At 44.3% G+C, this 7,819-nt stretch overlaps 1 non-coding gene and 1 pseudogene across 1 annotated transcript; one reads left to right on the plus strand and one right to left on the minus strand.

Moving 5' to 3' along the window:
- Positions 1 to 1,246: 1,246 nt before the first annotated feature.
- LOC103286764 (40S ribosomal protein S16-like) lies at positions 1,247 to 2,090 on the minus strand (annotated as a pseudogene).
- A 5,150-nt stretch (positions 2,091 to 7,240) lies between these two features.
- LOC114229868 (U6 spliceosomal RNA) lies at positions 7,241 to 7,347 on the plus strand. The gene has a single exon (XR_003615766.1). It is a non-coding gene; the product is annotated as a U6 spliceosomal RNA (small nuclear RNA).
- Positions 7,348 to 7,819: the final 472 nt, after the last annotated feature.

The raw sequence follows: 7,819 nt of genomic DNA on the forward strand, positions 1-7,819 counted from the left end.
ATTTTTATTTTACTTTTTAACCCTTTGCACTCGCTTGCTTTTTTCTCGATTCCTTTATTCTAATGCTAACCGTGTTGAGTCACACTGGACATCCGAGTGCAAAAGGTTAATATTTTATTGATTTTCTTACAGAGAGGAAGGGAGAGGGATAGAGAGCTAGAAACATCGATGAGAGAGAAACATCAATCAGTTGCCTCCTGCACACCCCGTACTGGGGATGTGCCCACAACCAAGGTACATGCCCTTGACTGGAATCGAACCCGGGACCCTTCAGTCCACAGGCCGATGGTCTATCCACTGAGCCAAACCAGTTAGGCTCCCCCACCCCCTGGATTTTTAAAAAGCAGTTCCTGCCTGGCCAGTGTGGCCCAGCGGTTGAGCATCAACCTATGAACCAGGAGGTCATGGTTTGATTTCTGGTCAGGGCACATGCCCAGGTTGCAGGCTTGATCCCCAGTGTGGGACATGCATGAGGCAGCCGATCAATGATTCTCTCTCATCATTGATGTTTCTATCTCTCCCTCTCCTTTCCTCTCTGAAATAAAGAAAAAAAAAAACACACAAAAAAAACCAAAATAGTTTCTTTTGATTCTAACTCCAAAATACATCTTTAGATCCCTCCAGTTCTTTCCATATTCATGGCCACCAGCCCAGTTCCAACTTCCATTATCCCTCACCTAACCAGAAACACAGTCTCTTACCTGGTCTTCCCACTATCACCCTTAACCATCCCAATCCATTTCCAACAAACCATCAAGAGACAGTTGATTACTTCTCTTTCCTAATTAACTCTTCAGTACCTTCCCATTGTACTTTGAATAAAATCCAAACTCCTTACTGCAGTCTCTAAGGTCATGCGTAATTGGACTCCTGATTACCTCTCAGGCAAATTTTATGCTTGCTGTGCACCAAGAACATTCTGGTTTTCTTTCAGTTTACTGATCTTGCCAACTTTTGTTCCACCTCATGGCTTTTGAACTTAGTCCCTTTCTGCCTCTCCACACCCCAACCCCACCCCTCCTTCTCTTTCTTAGATTCTTAGCTTAAATGTCATTTTCCCAGGAAGACTTTTGCCAACCACGTAGGTCAGCCCCTTCTCTCTTGTTTTCTAATAGACTATAACATGCTGCTTTCTTCCTAGTGTTTATCTCATTGTGTGAACTTTTTCTTTATTTACAAAGTGTCCTTTGCTAGACTGTAAGCTCCAAAATACTAGGACCATTTGTGTCTTTTTTTTTTTTAAACCTTAAATCCCACGACCATTGTTTATTAGAAAGGTGAACCCAGATGAGCTCATCGGTAAGATTTCTGGTAGCGAGCACGGCCACCAGGACCACCAAACTTTTTGGATTCACCGCGACGGGGATCAGCTACCAGCAGGGTCCGGTCATACTGGATAAGGATGTCTTTGATCTCCTACTTGGAAGCTTCATCCACATATTTCTGGTAGTAGGCCACCAGGGCTTTAAAAATGGACTGACGGATTGCATCAATCTGGGCCACATGACCACCACCCTTCACACGGACTCGGATGTCCACGCCAGCAAATCGCTCCTTCCCAAGAAGCAGAACAGGTTCCAGCAGCTTGTATTGAAGCGTGCGCTGCTCGATCATCCCCAGGGACCGTCCATTCACCTTTTTTTTTTTTTTTAAGCCAAACCAGGAAAAAAAAAAAAAAAAAAAAGGCCAGACCAGGCCAATTATGTGCTCTTGTCATTTTCTTTTCTTTTAAAATATATTTTATTGGTTTCAGAGAGGAAGGAAGAGGGAGAGAGAGAGATAGAAACATCAATGATGAGAGAGAATCATGGAACGGCTGCCTCTTGCATGCCCCCCACTGGGGATCGAGCCCGCAACCCAGGCATGTGCCCTTGGCCGGAATCGAACCGGGGACCCTTCAGTCCGCAGGCCGACGCTCTATTGAGCCAAACCAGCTAGGGCCGTCAGTTCACCTTTATGAAGCTGTTGCCCCGTTTGCAGTGCACTACGGCTGTGGCCGTCTTCTTGGGTCCCAAGACCTGCACAGACTGCAGAGGTCCCTTGGATGGCATGACTGCGGGCGTACACCGGAGATGCTCACCCCGCGGCGCCGACACCAGAAAAGGGAAACTCAAAGCCACACCGGCGGCTTTCCAGGGTGTGCGCAGGCGCTTTTGGACCGTTTGTGTCGTGTTCACTGTCCTGCCCCTAGTAAAGAGCACAGCACCTGTCCCATAGCAGATACTCAAGATTTATGGAAAGAAAAATGAAATGGAGACAGGCTTGGAATTGATCAAGGAGAGTGAGGGAGACTATTTAAGGTGGCTGAGACAATGGTCAGGCTGCCGTTCTCATCCAGGCATGGGCCAGGTCTAAGTCCTGCGGGTAGAGGATGGATCAACTTGTGCTTACACACTTTTCGTTCTTTTTTCCTTTGAGAGGTTGTGAGAGGAGGCTGACCAGAATTATCGATGCAAGTTTACTTGTCTGACAAGTGTATAAAAGGAATATGGCCCAGCTGGCGTGGCTCAGTGGTTGAGCCTATGAGCCAGGAGGTCATGATTGGTTTCCTGGCTGGGGCACATGCCTGGGTTGTGGGCTTGATCTGCAGTGGGTGTTTGTGTGTGTGTGTGTGTGTGTGTGTGTGACAGCCGATCAGTGATTCTCTCTCATCATTGATGTTTCTATCTCTCTCTCCCTCTTCCTTCCTCTCTGAAATCAGTAAAAAAATTTTTAAAAAATATATTTTATTGATTTTTTTACAGAGAGAAAGGGAGAAGGATAGAGAGTTAGAAACATCGATGAGAGAGAAACATCAATCAGCTGCCTCCTGCACACCTCCTACTGGGGATGTGCCCGCAACCAAGGTACATGCCCTTGACTGGAATCGAACCTGGGACCCTTGAGTCCGCAGGCTGACGCTCTATCCGCTGAGCCAAACCGGTTAGGGCATGAAATCAGTAAAAATATTTAAAAAATAAAATAAAAGGAAACACGAAGATTGCTAAAATATTCAGGAGATATGTGGAACTATAGAGGAGCGTGGGCGGGATCAGGGGATCTAGTTAACCAACTACTTTGGTAGTGCTGGTGAGATGACTGTGGTTTGGATATATGAGAAAGATATAATGACATATTATTCTTTTTACTACTTCATTTTAGTTTTGTCCTGGGAACTGAGGACTCCCATCCACCCTGCCCTGATATTCTATTTACATTCTATAATGTTTATATATCGATGGGACTTGAGCAAGTTTCTTAAAATCTCCAAGGCTTAGGGTACGCACCTGTAAATTACAGCAATATTGTGTGAATTCCCCGGTGATGCTGACAAGGATTCTTTGCTTGATCAAAATGTAATCAGGCTCCTGAACCTTCTTCTAAGCCCATCTGTGCATTTCTTTGTAAAATGCAGTTTTAGCAAGAACCTTGCTAGCTGAAACCAGTTTGGCTCAGTGGATAGAGTGTCAGCCTGCATACTGAAGGGTCCCGGGTTCGATTCCGGTCAAGGGCATGTACCTTGGTTGCAGGCACATCCCCAGTGGGGGGTGTGCAGGAGGCAGCTGATCGATGTTTCTCTCTCATCGATGTTTCTAACTCTCTGTCCCTCTCCCTTCCTCTCTGTAAAAAAATCAATAAAATATATTTTAAAAAAAGTAAGATATTAAAAAAAAAAGAACCTTGCTAAGTCAGATTAACCAGAATCTCCTAACCTCCACATCGGATCCCTCTCAATATCTAATCAGGTCCCACATCTTCACCATCTCCTAAGTGATGTCTGATCACCCTGGCTTTTCTTCAGCAAGGAATCCAGTTAGGTCAGTTTAACCAGAATCTTCCTTAACCCTGATGTTTCCTCTTAGTAATTTCCCATCCCCTGCCATCTCCCCCAATCCCACCCTGCTCCTTGGTTATAGATTCCCACTTACCCATGCTGTATACAGAATCAAGCCCCATTCAATATGAGGTCTCCTTTCTCTATCGCAGTCGTCTTTTTAAAAAAACTTATTTATATTGATTTCAAAGAGGAAGGGAGAGGTATAGAGAGACAGAAACATGCTTCCTGCACACCCCACACTGGGGATCAAACCCACAACCCAGGCATATGCCCCAACTAGGAATTGGGAATCGAACTGTGACCTCCTGGTTCATAGGTCAAAGCTCAATCACCGAGCCACGCTGGCCTGGCCTCTATTGCAGTAGAGTTGAATAAAATCTGTTTTTACCACTTTAACTGCTATTTAGCCCTGTTTTGCCTTTAACAATACCAACAGGTAGCATGGGGGAAATTTAAGGCCTCCCACTACTAATCTTCATATAGGTAGGCCCGTTTTTAGATATGGACAACTGACATGCTCTCAGTATTTGTAAATTGCTGTGCAAACACAGATTCAAACAGATAGCTACTTCTGGATAGTTTCCTTTGTAGAAATTTGCAAGCAGCTGTTGTGTGGATTATAAGAAGAAAGTTACTTTGAGAAATCTATTAACCCAGTGCTGTGATAGGCACCGAGAAATGTCTTTCCAACTCTTCAATCTTATTAATTATTGAAGAAATAATTAAAGTGGAAACCAGGCCCTAGCTTATTTGGCTCAGTGGATAGAGCGATGGCCTGTGGACTGAAGGGTCCTAGGTTCAATTATGGTCAAGGGCACATGCCCGGGTTGCGGGATCAATCCCCAGTAGGGAGCGTGCAGGAGGCAGCTGATCAATGATTCTCATCATTGATATTTGTTGCTCTCTTTCCCTCTCCCTTCCTCCCTGAAATAAAAAAAAATATTAAAAAACAATTTTTTAAAAATGGAATCCAGAATTCATTTCTCACCCAAATAACAAAGATGGAAAACAAAACAAAATGAACAACAAAAACTGCATTGGGCCTTTGAGCCTTTGGTGAAATGGATACTCAGAATATGTTGATGTGTGTGTACATTAGTCTGAAATCCTTTGTAATAGTTGTCAATATGTATTGGCTCTAAAAAATATTCATATCCTTTGATCCAATTAGTTAATGTGAATATTCTAAGGAAAGAATCTGAAATAGGAAAAGAGCCATTGTGGTATATACCTAATTGCTTGACAACAGTTAAATTGTGGTTCATTCATTAGATGGACTATTATCCAGCTATTAAAGATGGTAGTTTTGAAGAGTAAAAATGAAAAAATCCTACTTTAAAATACAATTTAAAAAGCACAGATCCAGCTGGTTTGGTTCAATGGATAGAACGTTGGCCTGCGGACTGGGTGGTCCCAGGTTCGATTCTGGTCAAGGGCACATGCTGGGATTTCGGGATCCCCAGTAGGGAGCATTCAGGAGGCAGCCAATCAATGATTCTTTCTCATCATTGTTATTTCCATCTCCCTCTCCTTCTCCCTCTCCCGTGTCCTTCTCCATCTTCCCTTCCCCCTCTCTTTTCCTCTCTGAAAGAAATAAAAATATATTTAAAAAATAAAATAAAATAAAAAGCACAGTGCAAAATTGTCCATATAGAATTATTATCACCTTATAGAAAAGAAATCTGTCCAGAGAAAAAGACTGGAAATAGAGATCCTTTAAAAAGGTTATAATGGCTATATTTAGGTAGTACAACTCTAAGTGACATGTTTCTTTTTATTTTCTGATTTCCCTTAATGAGTATGTATTAAGAGAAACTATTGGTCTAGTATGGCATCACTCACAGGTCTGGAGTGGGTGCTGGTGTTGGCTAGGGCAATCGGGGCAATGGGTTATGTGTTTCCAACAGGTAGCCTGGACTCAATCACATAGTGGTGGCTGCATGGTTCCCAGGGAGAGCTCCAAAGTGCAAACACTTTTCCTTTTCTTTTTATTTTATTTATTTATTTATTTATTTATTTATTTATTTATTTAAAATTTCTTTATTGATTAAGGTATCACATATTTGTCCTCGTTCCCCCCATTCCCATCCCACCCCCCTCCCCACACCTGCCCCCACCCCCCTGTTGTCCTTAACCGCCAGTTAGGCTCATATGCCTGCACACAAGTCCCCTGGTTGATCTCTCCCCTTTACCTCTACCCTTCCCTACCCTCCCCCAGAGGCCCGACAGTATTTTAATACTGTGTATTTTATTTGTGTGCTGATGCCAGTGTATATAAAATAATTATCCTTGTGAAATAGAAATTCATGAAAATTTCAGAGAGGTCGGTGTTAAGGACTGACAAAAGCAGAAGTTTGTATAGTATGGCACATGTTATAGGATAAGCTTTTTGCACAGGCTTCAAATTGAGCTCTCTGCACCAGCTCATGAGAAGTGGTTTAGAACGCCTTCAAAGATTCATTTTGTTACAAAAAAGAACAGACTTTGTGGGGTCTGCAGGGATTGGTTCTCGCTAAAGATACTTCAGTAGGCAGGGGGTCATTTTGAGCAGTCTGCAGACGGAATTGTTTCAAATCTAAATCTGCCTAGCACCAGACGGAACTGTGGAAGCACTTTCTTTTTTCATTGTTTTCTGTTAATCCTACCAGAGGATATTTTTTTTCCATTGAGTTTGAGAGAGAGAAGGAGAGAGAAAGACACTTGTTGGTTGCCGCCCTCCCGCACATTCCCCACCTGGGGGCTGGGATCGAGCCTGTAACCGATGCGCCCCTGACCCGGAATGAAACACTTGACCTTTTGGTGCGCGGGCTGACGCTCTAACGGTTGAGCCCCCAAAGGCCAGGGCTCATAGCGGGGACGACGTCGGAGGAAGCAGACGTGGTGGCCGCGAGAGCGGAGCTGGGCAGACCTGCCGGTGAGTAGTGAGCGGGCAGGTCTCGGGTCGGCGGGGCCAGACGGCTGGGCAGCGGAACGAGGGGCGAGGCTCGGCACTTTTCCACAGTGCGAACACTTTTCAAGTTTCATATTTGTAATTGTTCCATTTTCCAAAGCAAGCCAGGAGGCCAAGCCCGGAGTCAGAGGGGGAGGGGACTAGTCCAGGCATAGATGCGGAGAAGGGAATAATGGCGCACATTGATTTTAATACCCCCTCTGCATCTTCTGAGTCCCTATGAGGTAAAGTTGAGAGTTATCAGCTCTGACATATGACTACCTGTTCCTTTCCTCTACCTCAGTACCAGGCAAATGAGCTTTTTATAATGATCTGAACACACCTTACTATATATCTTACCTTACGTCTTTGCTTCTGTGGATTCAACTGGAGTCCAGTCACCCACTCTGAGGGCCCACACACTAATCTCACATTGATTTTGGAACATCTTTCAAGACAGAAAAGGGTGTACGTCCTTAAGAAAGCCCATTCTCGTGCTCGCTTCGGCAGCACAGACACTAAAATTGGAACGACACGGAGAAGATGAGCATGGCCCCTGCCCAAGGCTGACACGCAAATTCGCGAAGCGTTCCATGTTCCTGAGGCCTGCTCAGGTCCCAACCTGTCCGTGGTTTGGGGCTGCTGTCCGCCTCATAAAGCAAAGCAGAGCGTTCGTCATCGGGGGAAGACAAAGTGGTCTTCTCCTTGATAAAACCTCTTACATGGTAAAAAAAAAAAAAAAAAAGCCCTGGATCTATGAACTAGGAGGTCACCGTTCCCTTCTGTTTGATTCCCGGGGTGAGCGGTTGCGGGCGGGATCCACCGTGTGGGGCGCGCAGGAGGCGGCCGATCAATGATTTTCTCTCATCATTGCTGTTTCTATCTCTCTCTCCCTCTCCCTTCAAAAAATAAAAATATATTGAAAAAAATAAAAATAAAAGAAAGCCCATCCTGCCCATTGGGTAGATTTGGAACCTTTCCTTCTTTGGATTCCGTAGAACAATGTACAGATTTCTAATTTGATATCTACATAAAGTTAGTATTCGCTTGTTAACAACATGCCTGTTTCCCTT

This window comes from Eptesicus fuscus, chromosome 1, assembly GCF_027574615.1.
Source record: "Eptesicus fuscus isolate TK198812 chromosome 1, DD_ASM_mEF_20220401, whole genome shotgun sequence".
Lineage (NCBI taxonomy): Eukaryota > Metazoa > Chordata > Mammalia > Chiroptera > Vespertilionidae > Eptesicus > Eptesicus fuscus.